Source organism: Sceloporus undulatus, chromosome 2 (assembly GCF_019175285.1).
Source record: "Sceloporus undulatus isolate JIND9_A2432 ecotype Alabama chromosome 2, SceUnd_v1.1, whole genome shotgun sequence".
Classification (NCBI taxonomy): domain Eukaryota; kingdom Metazoa; phylum Chordata; class Lepidosauria; order Squamata; family Phrynosomatidae; genus Sceloporus; species Sceloporus undulatus.
This window is the reverse complement of record NC_056523.1, coordinates 8,407,439-8,428,456: the sequence shown is the minus strand read 5'-3', so window position 1 is coordinate 8,428,456 and position 21,018 is coordinate 8,407,439. Positions and strand designations below refer to the sequence as shown.

The window sequence follows — 21,018 nt, the reverse complement described above, 5'->3', positions numbered from 1 at the left end:
TAGAAATATTTTGGATGGTTTTAATTCTGTAAGACAGTATAATGCCCACTTTTGCATTTCCCCTTCTTGCTGTTGACAACAACAACAAAGGACTGTCGTCTCCTGCTGTTGTTGTATGCCTTGAAATAATTTCCAAATTACGGTGACCCAAAGGGGTTTTCTTGGCAAGGTTTTTTTTCTTTGCTTGTTTGTTTTTTACATTGATTTTTACATGTATTTTTTTTTTTAATCTTCCAAGCTGCCTAGAACCCTAACTTTGGGAAATGGGCAGGAAGTAAATATAATAATGAATTGCCATCCAATCCAACACAAACCATTACAATGCAATGCTATACAATACATACTGAATCTACAGACCAATACGGCTATATCTTTGAAGTCTAAATCAGATTTTTAGTCCTCACTCGAATAGACTACTGAATCAATGGGAATGTAGTAAGTCAACACTTAGGCAAGCCCCATTGATTCAATGGATCCACTTTAGTTGGGACTTACAATTAGATTTAAGCCGTCATATTGAACAGTACACAACTCACTACTTCCGTGGGTAATGTGGTGTTCACGCTGGTGTGAAACCTTGGCCTCTGTCTTGCCAATTATCACACAATTTAGCAAAAAGGCAAGGTTCCTTAAAACCAGTGATCCCCAAACAGTGCTCTTTAAGAAATTTTGGACTTCAGCTTCCAGAATCCTGGACTACTGACCAACATGGTTTGAATGTTGGACTATGACTCTGGAGACCAGGGTTCAATTCCCTGCTCGACAAGTGACACTCTCTCAGCCTCAGAGGAAGGCAATGGCAAACCTCCTCTGAACAAATCTTGCCAGGGAAATCCCAAAATAGGTTCACCTTCAGGTTGCCATAAGTTGAAAGCAACTCGAAAGTGCATAACTACTACAAGAACAACAATAGCAGCTTTAAAATGGGCAAGGAGGTTGGATTGTATGATCTCTCAGACCCAATTCAGCTTCACTTGCAGAGAGGCATAGATTTCATGCAAGTGGCAGCTGATGACTTCCATGTCAGTAGGATAGTGAACTCATTCCATGTTTTAGTCTGAACTATAAAAGTGCTATCCAAGAAAGGTGCTGAGCCTATTTTTGGAAAGCAGAGGAAGGCTCAACAATTTGGCTAGTGCCTCTGAAGTTCAGACTAGAATCCAGTGGATTCATTGCCTGTTGAAAGGCGAACCACCATCTGCTGACTCCATGGTATTTTGTTTGTTTGTATGTTTGTTTGGTTTGCCATTTGAAAATTTAACACTTGTAAACAGTTTATTTCTCAACCAACAGCAAAAAGAGGACCCTACTTGCTGAGCTGGTCATCCCAGAATTCTCCTCGTTGGCCTCCTTTGGGTCTTCCTCATCCATCTTTGGTCTGTGTTCCAAACGGGGGAGAAAGCCTTCAAACGGAGCAAGTCCTGAAAAAACCAACAAAGTCTTCACTGAATAAGTAGCAATTCCAACTCTTAAGATGGGATGAAGCTTAGTGGAGGCTGGTAGAGTCAGTGTTAGAGGAACAGGGAATCCACTCTGGTCAGAATTCAAACTTCAGAGGAAATGCCTAAGGTGCTGAACCCCATTTCTTTTAATGAAGTTCAGCATTTAGGATAGCACTGATAAGGTATAGCAGGAGAAAATGGTAAGCCACTATGAGAAACCAGTAAGAAAAACCAGTTTGGAAATGTCATGCCAATAAAATAGAACAGAAAATAGACACTTGTTTCTGCCTGCCCTTTCCTACAGTTTTTCAGTGTCACAAGCAACCCTAGTAATAGCAGCTTTACAAGAAATGAAAAGAATGGAATGCAGAGAGTATAGAATCATAGAGTTGGAAGAGACCTCAAGAGCCATGCAGTCCAGCCCTCTGCCATGCAGGAACTCACAATCAAAGCATACCTGAGAAATGGCCATCCAGCCTCTGCTTAAAGACCTCCAAAGGGGACTCCACCACTCTCTGAGGGAGTGCGTTCCGCTGTCAAAGAGCTCTTACTGTCAGGAAGTTCCTCCTCATGTTCAGGTGGAAACTCTTTTCCTGTAGTTTGAATCTATTGCTCCATGTCCTATTCTCTGGAGCATCAGAAAACAACTTCCACAAGCAAACAGCCTTACCCCATAACAACCTTAACACCATCATCAAAATAACCAAAGCACACCCTCCAATAAAAAATGGTTTCTAGGAAGAGGCTTGCCTAGCCTCTGAAGATGGGAACAGTCACTGGATGCAAGGAGTGTTATCTCATATGGCAGATGAAGTCACTGACATTCTTGAATGGGCAGGAAGATTGCCAAGGTGGGCAAGTCACATGCTCTCAGCCTCAGAGGATGGTAATGGCAAACCCTCTTTGAAGAAATTTGCCAAGAAAACCCCATGATAGGGTCACTTGAGGGGCACCATAAATTGGGAACAACTTGAAGGCACACAACACACAGATATGCAAAAGGTACAGACAGAGACAATTATGTTAACACTGATTGTTTTAACAAATCGTCCCATCAATTGGCAGTTCATAAAACATTAAAGATAACTATCTGTTTTGTAAGTTTGCTTATCTGTTCTTCAACAGTGATTTGTGCACTGGTGGCGGGGGACCCGTCTACAGGACCTCTGGTTATCTTCAAACTCTAATTATTCTATTAGTTCCCTACCCATGCACACAGAAATAACTGTCAAACTAAGCAACTTCCCATGCCACTGATGAAATGGGCTGAAGCCTGCAAAAGCATTTGGCAGCTTAATGGTTGGTTTTAAGGTACTATTAGCTTCTTCACAGACAGCCAGCGTGGCATAGTGGTTTGATTCTGGAGACCAAGGTTCAAATCCCAGCTTGGGTCATGAAACTCAGTGGGTGACCTTGGGCAAGTCACACTCTCTCAGCCTCAGGGGAAGGCCATGGGAAACCTCCTCTAAACAAATTTTGCTAAGAAAACCCCATAACCGTCTATTATCCCCTCTGTTGTAAACAGCTCGGATTCCCAGTGATTGGGCAGTATATAAATAAATCCTATTATTATTATTATTATTATTATGATAGGTTCACCTTATGGTCTCCATAAGTCAGGAACAACTTGAAGGCACACCACCACCACCACCACAACAACAGCAGCTTTGTGATGTAACAGGCCAACACGATTATCCCCTGGATAGCAATAATATAAGTATTCCTCAGTCTCTCAAGATACAAAGGAGTCAAGGACAAGGCTTATCTGGATTGGGTCTCCTCTGTAGGAAGGATTGCTGGAATTTTTACGTGCTTCTCCAATCTTTTGAGTTGATTTTTAAAATATATATACAGTATATATACACACACGTTCAAGAGCTATATTGGACCAAGAAGGAGTCAATAAACATAGTACTTTATTCAAAGACTTTATTGATGTGCTAGTCAGGAAAATTAGTGTGCAAAGGGATCTTGCAGCCCGTTTGAGACTAACTAAAAGAAAGAAGCTGTAGGATGAGTTTTTGTAGACTTGAGGCTACTTCTGAGGAAGTAGGAAAGCTCATGCTACCAAATTCTATCAGTTAGTCTCAAAGGAGCTGCAAGACCCCTTTGCATATGGCACTTTATATAGGAGCAAATTCTCTAAACCTGCATTTGATCAACTGAGTATCCCTCCACACTGCCAAACATGAGATTTTTCTAAAGCTTAAACCTCCCTTCCTGTCTTTTTCCAACATACCCCTGGCTCAAAACTCCATCTTTGTTCCTTTTGGGGCACAGGGGGCTGTTCTCTTTGTTCATTTGAGAAGGCAGAGAAAGAGCTAATTTACATCATAAACATCAGGCTCAGACTCCCATTGGTCTCCCCAGCCCCCTTCCATCCCTTTTGGACCTAAAACATTTCCTTATTGGCAGAGCTTGGGAAGTTACCTTTTTAAAACGAATAATAGCTCCCAGAATACTAAATGCAGGCTTGGACACAGAAGAATGAGGAGTGAAAATAGGAGGAAAGCACATTCAACAACTGCAGAGGACACCAAACTACTGGCAGAAAACATCACAGACCTAGAGCAACTACTGAGGAAGATCAAGGAAGATAGTGCAAAGGCAAGCTTGTTGCTGAACATAAAGAAAACTAAAATAATGACCATGGAGAACTCATACAAATTCAAACTAGACATTGAGGAAACAGAAATAGTAAAAGAGTTCTCATATTTGGGATCAAACATTGTTTGGGGCAGAGACTGCAATCAAGAAATCAGAAGACTAAGAATGGGGAGCTATGAAAGAACTAGAAAAGATGCTAAAATGTAAAGATATGCAACTGTGCATAAAAGTTAGAACTGCACAAGCCATCGTATTCCCTAGCACCATGTATGGAGTGAGATCTGGACAATTAAGAAAGCAAACAGGATGAAAATCAATTCATTTGAGATGTGGTGTTGGAGAAGAGTGCTGGGAAGACCATGGACAGCCAAAAAGACAGCCCAGGATGACTAATTCAAAGATATAGCTGTGTAAGTCTGTAGAATCAGTACATAGAGAGATCTTGTAGCACCTTTGACACTAACTGAACGAAAGAAATTGGCAGCATGAGCTTTCATAGACTTCAGTTTACTTCCTCAGATGTATTGAAGAGGTAGACTGAAGTTTACGAAAGCTCATGCTGCCAATTTCTTTCTTTCAGTTAGCCTCAAAGGTGCTACAAGATCTCTCTATGTTCAAGATGACTAAATTGAGGCTGGCATACTTCGATCACACCATGAGAAGGCACAACTTGTTGCAAAAAAACAAACCATAATGCTAGGAGAGGTGAAGGGAAGCTCTCACATCCATACATGGTGATGGGAAATAAAATTACTTGTATTATTCTAACACAATTCACAACCATACATAGAAATGGGAAGTAATGTATGGACAATCCTAATTTTAATATTCAATGGCATACCTTGACACTTCTATTCTGCTTTGGTCAGACCTCACTTTGGAATACAGTGTCCAGCTTTGGGCACCGCAGTTCAAGAAAGATGTGGGCAAACTGGAACGTGTCCACACTGTATATAATAGGACTTGAGCATCCATGGATTTTGATATTCATAGGGGTGTGTGTGGTTGTTCCTGGATCCAAACCCCAGCAGATATTAAGGGCTCACTTGATAACAAAGAAGTTTGTTTTCTGGTGCTGCAGAGATTGGACACAAATAGATTCAACCTACCAGAAAAGAAATTCCACCTAAACCTTAGGAAGAACATCCTGAAAGCAAGATCTATTCAGCAATTGAAAACGCTGCCTTGAAGTTAAGTGGAATCTCCTTCTTTGGAGGTTTTCAAACAGAAGCTAGATTGCTATCTGTCGGGGATGTTTGAGTGTTGGACCGGGCGGCCCTTGGGTTCTCTGTCAGCGCTATGATTCTTTGATTCTATATATTCTAACAACAAAAGATGGCATTTTGTATTAGATTTGGGTTTTGCTTTTTTAAAACTGGGCTGCTCTCCATGGTAGGGTGTGCATGTGCTGGTGCCTTGAAATAACAAAATGCATGCAAGAGCCTCTCAGTACTCAAGGCACCAGGCCCTGGCTGATTGTGGAAGCTAAGCAGGGTTAACGCTAGTTAGTCTTTTGGATGGGAGGCCGCCAATACATCCCAGGTACTGCAGGCTCAATTTCAGAGGAAAGAATTTGCAAAATCCACATCTTAGGTTTCCTTGTCTAAGTAAACCCCGTGCATATTTCTGGGGTCACTATACAGGTGACCTGGAAGGCAGGCAGGCAGACGGACACCCACCCACCCACTCTTCCACAGGCTTTCCTGCCTTGCATTTCTCTCCGCCCTCCCACTCTCTTTCTTTGCAGTTCTGTGACTTCCTTCAGCCAAAATGCTCAGGGAGCTGATGGAGGGGGAGAAACTCACCAGGTCCTGCAGCCTTGAGGAAACAAAGGGCACCACCACTCCCTCCTCTCCCGGCCCCACAGAAAGGGGGCAGGGGCTGCTCAGAAGCAGGCTGCTCAGCTGTGGGGAAGGAAGCAGAAAGCCACCTCCCTGCATCTGCTGCAGATGTCCTTCCTCTCTCAGAGCCCACCTCCTTTGGTTCACGTCATCCAGCCTTTTCCCCCAAAAATCTGTCCCTCTCCAGGTGTGTGTGTGCATGGGATCACAGGTCCTATTATCCCCCACCTGCAGCATCACTCCAAATCTCTCCCATTCCTCATCCCTGCATCAAGATGACCTTGAGAGGCACTGAACTACACCTACTACATGCATTGAACTACACCGCCCATAATTCTTCAGCCATCACCATGTCCCCATAATTCCTCAGCCACTCTACTGGGGCTAATGGGAGTTGGAGTCCTACCTGAGGCTGATGGGAGATGGAGTCCAAGGTTGGGAGGACAAAGCATTAGAGGAAGACTGATTCCATCGATCCGAAGACCAAGCAGTCAAGTGCAGAGCTGAAAGGAAACACAACAAGGTCAACCCAGGAAGAACTGGACTACATTTCCCATACAGTACTTCCTCTGCTTACTCTGGGGAGGGTGGAGATTTGGGTTCAAAACATGGCCAAAGGTGATAGGATGGGAGGGGTGAGGTGGGAGGGAGAAGGCTGAGTTAACTCTTAGAAGACCAGAGCTTGGAAAAATTCCTTTTATGTGATGACAGCTTACAGAATCCACAGGAGAAATCTGTGTTTAGGAATGAAAAGAGGCAATCCAGTGCTATGGTGACATCTATTGGTGAGTAAATGCAAAAAGAAATTAAGTAGGAAGTGAAAGCTGGATGTAACATGAAGCCAGAGCTTGGGAAATGTACTTTTGTAGAGTACAACATTCTATGAAAGAAATCTCTTGTCTTTAGGAATCAAACCCTGCAATCCCACATATTGTTTATTGACTTTAACTACTCTACTTCGGAGTAAGTATGAAGAAATTAATTAGTAAAAGCAGTAACATGAAGCCAGATTTTGGAAAAGTTACTTGGATTTTGGATGACAGTTCCCAGAATCTCCAGCAGCCAACAAGTTACTTTTTTGGACCATAGCTCCCAAAATCCCTCAACCGAGTAGGTCAGTGGATTCTGACAGCTGTGGTCCAAAAACTACCTTTCCCAAGTTCTGAATGGAGACCACTTGCTGCTTTCCGCAGCATTTTGGTCCTCCTCTCACCAGGGTAAAAGAAAAAAAAATCTGGGATCCCAACTATATTCTGCCTTAACAGAACCTCATGCCACGTCTGAACCCACAAGTTGAACTGCTCTGTTGTTGTTAGCTGTGAACAAAACTTAGGGTCATCATAAGTCAGAAACAACTTGAACGTGCACAGCAACAAGAACGCATTGTATTAGCTATATATATGAAAATATTAAAGCTAATTAAACTTTGTCATATCCTGACTTGGCTTACTTCATTAGTTTCAGTTACTTTGTAGGTCTGTCAAATATGTTTTAATTGATACTGTAAGCCAATTTGGGTTGGGATAGAAAACAAACAAACAAACAAACGGCTGCAAATGAATACTTTCCCCAACCCTAAATCAATGAGACACTCCATTTCTCATTGCCTCTTTAAAATGTATGGAGTTTATCACACGGGAGGGAATCAGCCAAATCCCGTGCAGAAATGGGATTTAAATCCACCAAAGCGGGATCTTCTTCAGATGCATTGAGCATTCATCAGAAATTAACCCACACAGAAACTGGACAAATCCCTCAAAAGCAGAATCGTTTTCAGACACATCGACAGCATTGGCCTGCACAGAAAGTGGACAAAATTGGCCACTTTTTACGTTTGGGATTTTCCCAGGTTAATGCCGGATTAATACTCACTGCCCCCGATGTGTCTGAAAACGACCCCACTTTTATGGGATATTTAAATCCAGTTTCTGCACGAGATTTGGGCACTTAGGCACGTTACAGACCGCCCTAAAGAGGGCGGTCTGCTGCTGCCATCATTAGCTACGCCGAGAAGGCCCAGCGGCCAGACCGCGAGGCTTCCCGGTGCAGCTAAAAAGGAGTGCTGAAATGGCGCTCCTTTTTGGCCCCTGGAAGTGGCGCCGTGAGGTGTGAGGCGTGCACTCAGGGAGTTACTTCCAGCACACCACGTCTGGACGCTGTGTGTCCGAGACATCAAAATGGCGGCCCCGTGTGGACGGGGGCCGCCATTTAGTACGCGCTCTGCGCGTACTAGGGTTAGGGGCCGTGAGGAAGCTAAGAACCCTTCCTAACCCTAGCACGCCCCTTTCTAACCCTAGTACGCGCAGAGCGCATACTTTGTGTGCGTTTGTAACACGCCTTAGTATCCCATATGATAAACTCCTTTGAAAAGTTTGTTGTCAGAAGTAGTAGCTTTGAACATTTTGCATTACGGGCACTCACAGTCATCAGAACGTTTCTAGAAAATCAGGGTACAAATTCCCAATCTCCAGAACTTCACTTATGGAATGCGAGGGCTGTCCATCTCCAAGTCTGACCTACAGTTGTAAGCAACAAAATAGACCAGGTAACTTTAAAGCTTTATTCTCCTACATTTTTCAGTACATGCTCATGAACCATCTCCTCGGCATCATTTTCTTTTGCCACTCCACACACAGTGCTAGGAGAGGCGACCTGTGTCAACTATTCATTCAAAAGATACAGTGGCACCAATATTCCCAGAAGTCCTGCCCTGGACAGACACTGGTCATTTCACTTCAGGAATTGTAGATTTATAAAGTAATTTTTTCAAACACCTCTTTATTCTAAAACAAAGGCTAGGATAGAGGGATGGATGGTTTAATGCTTGGCTTAAAGCAAATGTCTTTAAAAAACACCCCTAGGATTTTAATTGATTATCCTTATTTAAAAAAGTCTGGATATTATTACTACAGTGGGACCATGGTATCAGCTGGGGTTTAGTTCCAGGACCACTACCACCCTGGATACCAAAATTGGTGAACGTTCAAGTCCCATTCAATGCAATGGCATAATGAAATGTGTCCCTTACATAAAATGGCAAAATCAAGGTCTGCTTTTGGGGATTTATATATTTTAAAAATATTTTCAAGCCAGGGATAAAGAGTTCGTGGATTATGGAGGGATGACTACATTTTCCAGCCCTCTTACTGGAACAGCAGTGACTGTTTGCATTTAAACATTTTAATCTTAACAGCTTATTGGCAGCTGTTCTTTGTTAGGCTTGTATCCAGTGCCAGTTGCTTCTTTTTAATTACCTTATTTTATAGCATAAGAAGTGCCATTCAGAAACAAATCCTTGCATCGATGTAAATTCAACCAAAACAACCTCCTTTAAAGGAGCACATTTTAAAGAACAATTATTATTTAAGTTAGTGGCCATAACATCAGAACTGTGTTTTGCGACTACATTTTCTGATTTAGTCCTATACTGGTGTAATCCTATACATTAATGGGGAAGGGGAGAGACCTAGGCTTACCTCTACCACGAGGAAGTCTTTCTCCATCGCTGCCCCGGCCCTTTGGAACACGCTGCCCTCAGAGCTCCGCACGGCCACCTCCCTGGCCCAATTTAGAAAGGATTTAAAAACCTTTCTGTTTAAGACCGCATTCCCCCAATCAGAGTCCTAGTAGGCCTCCCATCCTTTGTATTCTGCAAGAGGACTGGCTAATGGGGCTTTTATCTTGTTTTATTACATTGATGTGTAGTTAATTTTAATGTTTTATTGTAACCTGTGTTGTTTTTATGATGTAAACCGCCCTGATCTCAGGAAGGGCGGTATATAAATAAAATTTTTATTATTATTATTATTTATTAAACTGACATAACCAGTTTAAACAAACAAAAAATCCCCAATAAAACTGTCCCCCCCCACCCGTTTGACAGTGAAATAGGCTACCTCAACGTATGGTAGTCTCCTTCTTTGGAGGTTTTTAAATAGAGGGTGGATGTCATCTGTCATTTGCTCTTCTCAAACAGTGCTTCTGGGACTGGCTTTCCAAGTACACTCTACAATAGGGCTGGGCAACTGCAAGGAGGGCAGGGACTATTCTCACCCTGTTGCTGTGTACCTTCAAGTTATTTTCTGACTTATGGCAAGACTAAGGCTATCACAGGGTTTGCTGGGGCTGAAAACGTGATTCACCAGAAATCACTCAGTGGGTTTTCATGGCTAAATGGGGAATTGGCTCACCCTGTGTCGTGTATTGTGTGCCTTCAAGTTGTTTCTAACTTATGGCGACCCTAAGGCAACCCTATCATGGGTTTTTTCTTGGCAAGATATGTTCAGACGGGGTTTATCATTGCCATCCTCTGAGACTGAGTGTGACTTGCCTAAGGTTACTCAATGGGTGTCCATGACTGAGGTGGGATTCGAACCCTACCCCTCCCCTGAGTCCTAGTCAAGCGCTCAAGCCACTATACCACAGTGTGTGTATGTGTGTGTGTATTGCCTCACCCTACCCCAATGTAATCCGATGAACTATACTAACATTCCCAATCTGATATAGAATCATTTCTATTTTAATTTTTGGACAATTTCCCCATGTTTTCATCTTTGAGGGGAACATGGGCTTGTTGGGAGGGCTTGTTTTGTTGCTAAAGCAGGCCTTGGCTATTTGGATATGAAAACTATTTTGGGTCTGACCTGAACTGTAACTGCGTCTGGGCACCACTGTTCAAGAGGGATATTGACAAGCTGGAGGATCTTAAGATCAAAGAGACCCAAATAATCAAAGGTCTGGAATTCAAGATGGGCAATGGAACAGGGAACTGGGTACACTTAGCCTGATTAGGAACCATAGACTTGGAAAAGATCTCAATGGCCATCCAGTCCAACACTCTGCCATGCACAAAGACACAAGCAAAGCACTTCTGACAGATGGCCATCCAGCCTCTGTTTAAAAACCTCCAGAGGATGAGACTCCACTTTAGTTGTGATTGGGTAGCCATCTTGAAATATCTGAAAGGAAGTCATGTAAAAGATAGTGTGAGCTCGTTTTCTGCTAGGACATAAATTAATGGGTTCAAATGGCAAGAATCATAGAGCTCCAGAGAACAGGACCTGGAACAATGGATGCAAGCTACAGGAAAAGAGATTCCACCTCAACATTAGGAGAACTTCCTGACAGTAAGGGCTGTTTGACATTGGAACACACTCCCTCAGAGGATGATGGAGTCTTCTTCCATGCAGGTCTTTAAACAGAGGCTGGATGCCTCTGTTGCGGATGCTTTGATTGTGAGTTCCTGCATGGCAGAATGGGGTTGGACTGGATGGCCCTTGAGGTCCCTTCCAACTCTATGAAAATCTATGATCCTACCACCCTTTTTCTGCTGGATTGGGGCTAGGGCAGCCTCACCAGCAGCCCTGTGGCCCCAATCTGGTATTTTTCCAGGCCAAAGAGAAGCGGCAAAATGGAGTGCTGCCTGGAAAAGGGGTTTCTATGGGCTTCATGCCCCTGTACACCCTGGGAGCCATGAGGAGTAAGGGGCAGCCCCTTTCTCCTCAGGATCATTCCCGCAGCTGTGTGGTTGCTGCGGGAATGATCCTCTCCAAAATGGAGCTCCTTTTCATGCCACAGCCAGGCCGCTGCAGACATCATGCCTGCGCCATGCTGTTTGGATGCGGCACGTGCGTGATATCACAGTGGCGCCTGTGTGGATGGGACGCTGCCATGATGCTGCCGCCAGTACGTTTTAGGGTTAGGGACTGTGTGGTTGGTGTGTGGTCCCTAACCCTTAAATTGCTGCAGCCACGTCCGTTTTTTGCCTGTCTGTCTCGGGCCTATGATTCTATGAAAAAATGAGACTCCATCACTTTCTGAGGTAGCATGTTCCATAGTTGAAAAGCTCTTATCATCAGAAAGTTCTTCTTAATGTTTAGGTAGAATCTCTTTTCCTGTAGCTTAAATCCACTGCTCCGTGTCTGATTCTCAGGAGCAGCAGAAAACAAGCTTGCTCCATCCCCAATTGATGGACTGAATGAACATGATTCTATGATACTTAAGATGGATGAAATGTACGATGGAGCAAATATCTAAAGAAGATATTCCACCCAGACATCAAGAAGAACTTTCTAACAGTGGAATACGCTGCCTCAGAGTGTGGTGGAGTCTCCCTTTTTGGAGGTTTTTAAGCAGACGCTGGGTGGGCATCTATTGGGGGGTGCTTACATTGTGACTTGCTGCACAGGAGGTCATTGAACTGGATGGCCCTTGGGATCTCTTCAAACGTGATTCTAAGATCATAATTCAATGATTCCAACATCCTCACAGTTAAATTATGGGTGAAAGACAACCTGAATGGCTGTGACAGGGGTTTAGATTCATGGAAGATATGGCTTCTAATGGCTACTAATCAAGATACTATCTCTTACTTCCAGTTTCAGAGACAATATGCACCCATATACGTACTATTTGTGGTGTGGATGAGTGGGAAACCCCTATTGCCAGTTACCCAATGCATTCACCTGGTCATTGCAGATAGATGTTGGACTACACAGAATTTTGCTGTGCCCCAGCATAACTTTTCTTAGATGCTTATGAGTTACTACTAAAACTTTCCAACACACAACATGCTCACCCCATTTCCACTTTACTGTCTGCTTCTCTCTATTTCCTGATGTCCCTATCCTGAGCTAAAGAGATGCATCTCTTTTGAGTCTATTTCAAAAAGAAGCTTGCTTTCTATCCTCCATTCTTGACAGCTCTACAGTTTCTCTGCTAGGTGAGTTCTTCGATGCCTGGTGAGGTTTGTCTTCTGATTGAAGCTCTTGTCACATTCCAGGCATTTGTATGGTTTCTCTCCTTGGTGGATTCTCTGATGTGAATGGAGGTTCTGGCTGTGACTAAAACACTTCCCACATTTCAAGCATTTGTAGGGTTTTCCTCTTGTATGACTGCGCTGATGTCTAGTCAGGTAGGACTTTCGACTATAGGTTTTACCACACTCTGGACACTTATATGGCTTCTCCCCTGTGTGACTTCCTTGATGAAAAGTGAGGGTTATTTTTTGGCTGAAGCTCTTTCCACACTCCAAGCATACATATGGTTTCTCGCCTGTGTGGATTCTTTGGTGTGATGTAAGGTGTGCACTCTGACCAAAGCTTTTTCCACAGTCCAAGCATTTATATGGTTTCTCCCCTGTGTGCGTTCTCATATGAAGATTAAGGCTCGATTTACTACTGAAGCTTTTCCCACACACAAGGCACCAACTCCCATCCTTTCCTTTATTGTTTTTTTCCTGGGTGGGGGTTTCAGAGATATCACCACCCTGAGCAGCGGATGTTTTGTTCCTCCTTGTCTCTTTTGTTTCAGCTTTTGTACTCTGATCTTCCCACATTGTTCTTCTGGCTCTTTCCAAAACCATCCTATGTTGTTCTCCTTTGTTCTCACTCTCCTGCCCATCAGTTCCTGGGGGTGGGGGGTGGGGACAAGAACCAAATGGGACAAGATTTTTTTTAAGACTGAAATAATTGCTGTTGGAAGCAACAAAATAAGAGAATGTTATCAGGTATTAAACAGGGGTTTCCCATCTGGATTGCCTGCACCTTCAGGGGGTGAGAGAGAGAATTTCAGGGAGTGTGAGTGCAACAAAGAATGGTTGGTGTTCTCAAGGGACAAGTCGCAAATCATTACTCAGCCAGTTCCCACTGTGCCTTGAGAAGTGGTAGTAGGTGGCTGTGTTGCACAGACAGTTGTTACATTTTTTATTTAATCTAAAGGAGAGAATTTTACAATTTAGAATCATAGTTGGAAGAGACCACAAGGGCTATCCAGTCAAACCCCCTGCCATGCAAGAATTCACAATCAATACCCCTGTTTAAACTCTGTTTAAAGACCTCCAAATAAATTAGAATCTAATGGCTCAATTTAGATTGGCATTTTATGCAGAGATAAAAGCTTATTTTTTTAAAGTTCAGTTTATTCACTAGCAGTATTGTATGTGGTTCACCTTGTGGTTTGAAAGTTAGAAATGAGACTTCTTCGTCTTCAAATGTGATATTAGTTTTGGAGGGGGTGCAAACATTAATCAAACATTTCCTTGGGGTGTGGGGCATAGAAAAGGTTGGGAACCACTGCATTATACTAAGAGTGGGGAAAATGTGAGCCCCAGGCTGCATGTGGCCCCAGGGCTGATTTTGTGATCCAGTCCATGGTCCAAGCAATTTTTTTTTTTAAATCCCCTCTACAGAGTATGAGGAGAGGTGATTTTGCCATGTCGACCAGGCCGTTTTAGACTCAGGAGAGGCCTTTCTTCAAGCTAGAAGTAGCTTGGAAGTTGGCTCAAAAACCTGGTGAAAATGTCCCCACTCCAATTTTTTAGGGGTGGAAATATCTGTTGCAGAAAGTTATAGCTAGGGAGGAGACTTAGAGATTTCCCAAGGGGCCACTGTAGCGCCTAGCTTCAACAGCTGCAGAGTCACGCAATAAATAATCCTTTCTGTTTTGACATTAAATGAGAATGGACGCTGGATGATGGTTATGCTCAGATTCTGGTTATGAAATTTAGCACGTGGTCATAGAACTAGAGTGTTTCTAAAGGGATGTTGGGCAGCTAAATCAGGGATAGATAATCGTGGGAGACTATGGGGGCAGAATTAGACCTTAGAGCACTTCCACATCCTCTGCCTACATAGACATTTTTCCAGAAAATTCTCAGAGAGTACCCCAACTAGCAGTTAGTGGCCATGCCTGCAGTAGATTCTGGGAACTGTAGTTCAAAAATTGCTTCATCTAAGCTCTGCAATTACTAGTTTGTCTCTTGTAAACTGGTATTCCAAGAGAAACACAATGGAATCTTACCTAGAGAGGCTGTGCCTCCCCACTTCTTCTCCACAACTTCCTGACAGGAGGTTTGTTGATCCAGACTCAGCTGGCCCCAGTCCTCCTCACTGAAGTACACAGCCTCCTCCTTGCAGGGCCCTAGATCCTAAAAAAGAGCAAAACGCCCTCATACACATTGGTTCATTTCACAGTTCTCATTTTCAGGAAAGACAATTAAAGCTGAACACAATAGTGAAGAAAGCTGGGAATTGCAGTTGCACAGTACCCAGAGAGCAACATAACTCCTGCCTGTTTAAACACATTCACAAACAGGGAGTTTTGATGGCATCAAGATGGGAAGAGAATGGATCTTTCAAGTTCAGGGAAGATGTGCAAGAAATAGAATCTATGACATCTTTAGACAGGGCTGTTCAAGGCATTGTGGTGACTGAGGCAGAGCAGCAAGTGGCACCCCTCTGTAAAGTCAAGACATGCAGTATCATATCCAAGTGAAGATTTGAACCCTGGTCTCCAGAGTCAGAGCCCAATGCTAAAACCACTACATCATTCAGGCTCTCAAAATATACATTGCAAACGTTTAAAAGAGTGGCTGCCCTAAACTGTGGAACCAAAACAGCTATCTTTCATGGCCTCACCAAATGTGCCTCTGATAGTTGTAAAAATGAAAGTAATCCCTGCCACAAGGACCTTAGAACTTGGGCAGGCTCTACAGGAAGATACAGCTCTTTAAATAGTTTTGGCCCAAGCCATGCATAGCTTTAAAGCTCATAACTAGCACCTTGAAATCTGCTTGGAAATGGATCGGCAGCCAGAAGAGCTGTTTCAGTAGCACAGTTATATGCTCCCTATAACAAAGTAAATAACAACTGGCCACCCTTTTTACTACCCTCTAAACCTCTAGTCTATGGCAACTGCCATACTTTCCCCAATGGCAGGGACTGCCTTGTTGCTGGGTGCTGTCCTGCCTTGTTTGAACAAAGAGCATTCACAGTCTCTCTTGCTGATAGCTTCCATAGAAAGAAAAATAAAGATTCTTTCAGGTAGATGTGCAGGGCATCCAACGTTCTCCAGTTTCAGCCCAAAAAAGTTACTCCACCTACCTGATCCATCTGTTCAGAAACCACTTCCGCTCCACTACTACGAAGGGATGGTATCACTGGTGTACATGGAAGCTTCTCTGGCTCAGGGAGATCGGTGGACACTTCCAGAAATGTGTCTGGCTCCTGGGGAGGACAGGGAGCATCCCATGGAGCAGAGAGAGAGAGAATGATCAGAAAAAGGATGAGTACAGTACAGATCATCGTGGGGTTCATATTCTTTGATAATGTCAGAAATTAGAAAAACTCAAGTAGTATCACATTAGGAATGAGAGACCTCCAAGAGACCCAATTATCCACTACCCTGCTCAGTCCACAGCTTCTTTTACTGTATTTATCTGTAATATGGTCTTCCTCTTTTCCTATTGCCATCCACTTTACTGAACATTTATGGCCCCATACAGACAGGCCAAAATAAAGCTGCTTCGGGTCACTTTGAAATTATGCTGTTTAAATGATGCATGCGTACCAAGAGTCCAGAAGCTGTGCCAATGCTATGATCCAGTTCTAAGGGCTAGAGCGCAGCTTTAGCACAGCTTCAAGACTCTTAGTACGTATGCATAATTGAAACAGCATACCTCCAAAGTGACCCGAAGCAGCCTTATTTTGGCCTGTCTATATGTGACTCATTTTTCCAGTGAGTCACATCATCCCATGATATCTTCAAAGTACACCAGCCTCAGTTTAGTTATCTTGGTTTCTAGTGAGAATTTAGGCTTGACATACTCTAAGACCCATTCATTTGTCTTTTTAGCAGTCCAAGGTATTGGATTCTTTTTACAATTGGAGTTTTTTGTGCTACTTTAAAGCTAAATGCAGTCACTTGGGGAAAGCATAATGTGGGAACGTTGCTTTTTTGAAATGCAACTCTCAGAATCCCTCATGATCCAAAAAAGTAAAATTTCCAAGAACAAGCACTGTCAGGTTGTAAATCTAGATCTCACAGTGTGAACCCTACTGGTTGGGCCCAACTAGAGAACCCCCATTGAATCCATTGCTGAATAGTGAGTCACTAGGGAGGGAACTTTTGATTCAATGGGCCTAGTTTAGTTGGAACTAATAACAGGGTTCAGGTCCATATGTTTTCAAAGCAAGAAAAATACAGGTTGAGTCCCCCTTATCCAAAATGCTTGGGATCAGAATTGTTTGGGATTTCAGATTATTTTTTGGATTTTGGAATACCTGTTTTCGCTTATATGTACATAAGATATCTGGGAGATGGGACTGAAGTCTAAAAACAAAATTCATTTATGTTTCATATAAACCTAACATACACATAGCCCAAAGGTAATTTTACACAATATTTTTAAATAATTTTGTGCATGAAACAAAATTTGTCTACACTGAACCATCAGAAAGCAAAGGTGTCACAATCTCATCCACCTATGAAAAAAACTTTTGCTTTTTAGAATATTTCAAATTTCAGAATTCTGGAAACGGGAGACTCAACCTGTATTTTAATACACACACACACACACACACACAGAGTGTATTGTATTTTAAATAAATAAATTGTATTTTAAAGAAGAATAAACATCTAGATGGTGTTCAAATAGTGTTCACACTGTGAGAGAGACAGAGAGAGACACCATCTAGATGTTTGCTCTTCTAAAGAGAGGAATAAAGGTTCATGGGGTAATCAATGTCAGTCTTAGCATCCCAATGTTGGGATGGGTGCTGACACTAAACACCTTTATTACCACCTCCTCATCTTTTGATTTCTGGGTAGTTACATGGGTTGCCACCCTCAACTGACTCCAGGGCTCTAGATTTCAGCCCAGATGCCAATCCTAGCTGCATCATTCAATGTATCTAGAAGAATGCACAGGCACACGATAAATAGAAAAGTGTGCCTCAGCAATGCATGAATCACAGAAAATGTTCACCAACTCCAGAACTCCCCAGCCACCGCTGTTTGTTCTCAACCCCACAGATCCACCAGGATGAGATGCTCTCACCTGCTTCACTTCCTGCTTCACTTCCTGCTTCCTCCCCTCTGCTTGACTCAGAAGGAATCTTTCAGCCAGGGCTACCGCCTGGGAACTGGTCTCTGCTCCACATTCCCTGACCCAGCTCTCCAGCTCTTTGGGAAGGATGGCCATGAACTGTTCCAGGATCACCAGGTCCAGGATGTGATTTTTCGTGTGTCGCTCTGGCTTCAGCCACTGGTGGCAGAGAGTGTGGAGTTGGCTGCAAACCTCTCGGGGTCCCTTGGTCTCCTGGTAACTGAACTGCCTGAAGCGCTGGCGCTGTATGTCTGCGGGAACATTGTCCAAGGCTTTCTGTACCGTTCTTTCCCAGAATTCTCCACTGCTGCCAACCTGAATGATCCGGAGGCCTATGCCTACGTCAGAGCAAGCCATATCTTGCTGTTCCATCTTCAGCCCACAATCCAAGGTGGTCTCCAACATAGCGGAAGGAGCGCTTCCCTTTCTTTTGCCAGATTCTGCCACAGCAATAACTCATCTGAGAAGGACACCAAGTGCTGCGGAGAAAAGAAAACATGAACTCTTGTCAATACACTAAGAGCAGGACAATATTTTAGTCAAAACAGACCTGACATTAATCCTCATTTGCATTAGCTTCCCAGCCTGAGGCCAGCCATCAACACAGAACAACACACATGCAAGTCACTCCTGCATTCCCAGGCTCACACAGTATATATATATACCCAACTTTTCCCAGGCAAAGCACTCTCTGAAGATGCCAGCCACAGATGCTGGCGAAACGTCAGAAAGAAACTCTGCTAGAACATGGCCACAGAGCCCCCCAAACCCACAAAAAACTACACACCAGGCGCTGTAGGGCAGATTTCAGAAGAAGGAACAGGCAGAATATGAAGGAAACACAAACACACCCCTTAATACTAAACACCCGAAAGTTACCAGATTCAGTCTGATCTTGGAAGCTAAGCAGGGTCAGCCCTGGATAGCACTTGGATGGGAGACCACTAATGAATACTAGGTGCTGTAGGTTAGATTTCGGAGGAAGGACCTGGCAGAACTTGAAGGCACACAACACACACACACACACACACACACAGCCCTTAATACTAAAGACCCTGCCTTCCCCAAAGGCAACTCACCAGAAAGAGTTAAACCCAGCTCCCTTCTCGGCTGGAAGAGGAAGCACCGCTCTAGCCCTCCTCTCGTTAGCCTCTACCGGAAGAGGAAGTGCTCTATAGTGGAGCGCGACTCCTGCTTCTGTCGCCTCCACTTCCGCTCTCGTTTCCTTTCCTCTCTAGGAATTTCTCTTCTCTCTCGTTTTAACCCTTTCCAGTCAGAAAAGGCTTAAAGCTGGGGTTGTCAAACTTTGGTCCTCCATGTTTGTTTGGGTTTTTTGGACTTCAACTCCCAGAATCCTTAGCCAGCGGGGCCAACAATCAGGAATTCTGGGAGATGAAGTCCAAAACATCTGGAGGACGAAGGTTTTTGAAAACACTGAGTCTTAATGGCTTGTTGTTTTTCGGGGTTTTCTTATTCAGAGGGGGTTTGCCATTGCCATCCTCTGAGGCTGAGAGAGTGTGACTTGCCCAAGGTCACTCCACTGGGTTTCCATTACTATTGTTATTATTATTTTCTTATATCCCGCCTTTCTCCCAACTCAAGGCGGCGAGCAACACATATGTAAAACAATGTAATTAAAAACAATATATATATATATATAATTAAACAATTTGAGGAGTTAAAACAATTATAAATTAAATTATAACATATTAAAATCCCTGGCCTCCCAGTGTCTTAGGTCCAAAACACACTGCAGAAATGATCCAGTTTGAGACTGCTTTAACTGCCCTGGCTCAGTGCTAGGGAATCCTGGGTATTGTCGTTTTACTGTGGCACCAGAGCTCTTTCTGACAGAGAAGGCTCAATGTCTCACAAAACTACATTTGCTAGAACTCCCTAGCACTGAGCCAGGGTAGTTAAAGCGGTCTCAAACTGGATTATTTCTGCAGTGTGTTTTGGAGCTCAGTCCACACTCAAACCAGTACACCATTCACACTGGCCCTCTGACTTAAAAGGCACACAACAATAAACTGACTAATAACAACAGTAGTTGCTCTGGAAGGGTAATGTTTAAAGCACTGGTCCCCAAACTCTGTGCCTCCAGACTTTTGGACTTCAGCTCCCAGAATCCTTGATCGTTGGCCAAAGTAGCTGAGGCTTCTGGGAGCTAAGCCCAAAGCAGTTGGAGGAACAGAGTTTGGGAGTAGGGCTGCCATAATTGTCTTCCACAAAATTGGGAATATCCACATGGAAATAAACCCACTCCTTCAGATGCAATTTAGAGTGGCATTAAAGTCTCAGGTTATAAAGCATATTTATATAGTTTTTGTGGGTTTTTCAGGCTCTGTGGTCATGTTCTAGAAGAGTTTCTTCCTGACATTTCGCCAGCATCTGTGGCTGGCATCTTCAGAAATATGGCTGGCATCTTCAGAAAATTCTCTGAAGATGACAGCTACAGATGCCTTCAAAATGTCAGGAAGAAACTCTTCTAGAACATGGCCACAGAGCCCGAAAAACCCACAAAAAATTATGGATGCCGACCATGAAAGCCTTTAACTTCACATATTTATATAGTTGTGTGAGTGAGTTAGAATGTGCCACCAAATTATGTGGTCATACTATTGGGCCTTTAAATCCTCTTTTGATTTAGGGCTCAGCCCTCTTAACCAGATGCTAATTAATTAAACATTTAGTGTTTCATTTTAAGGACAGAGATGAGAAACAACAAACAACTCCCTAAATATACAATAGGGTCAGCAAGAGAACCAAGGCAACTATTTTTCCAATCCTCCCCTGTTGCTGATGTTCTTGATAAATTCTCTATACCTTGGAGATGCCGAGGAGCCGCTGAGATTCCTGGAAGGAGAAAAGAAGCTTCATCCCAATTCAGCCAAGAAAGGAGCTTCAAAACAGATGTGATCTCAGGCCCGTGAAGGAACCTTTCTTTAGGAAACAGGAGAGTCTCACTGTCATCATCCTCTGGACCACTTGCTCTCCACTCCTGCATCTCTCCAATGTCTGGAGATGACTGGCCTTCTGTGGATGAGCTCAGAGCGGGCTCCTCTTGGGCAACCAGAAACAGGAGAAAGGAGACCTTTGAAGGACCAAGAAATAGCACTAGGCCTGATCCTGGCTGCTTTGGATGGGGATGAGATCTGCCCCACACCTTGCACTGTATGTCTCCCTCTCTTGATTCCCCAATGGAGAAGGATTCTTGGATGTGGAAAGGACACCTGAGATCAGC

At 43.5% G+C, this 21,018-nt stretch overlaps 1 pseudogene; it reads right to left on the bottom strand.

Moving 5' to 3' along the window:
* LOC121922023 overlaps nt 1–18,931 on the bottom strand; it is a 26,638-nt pseudogene extending 7,707 nt beyond the window's left edge.
* Between the last annotated feature and the right edge of the window lie 2,087 nt (nt 18,932–21,018).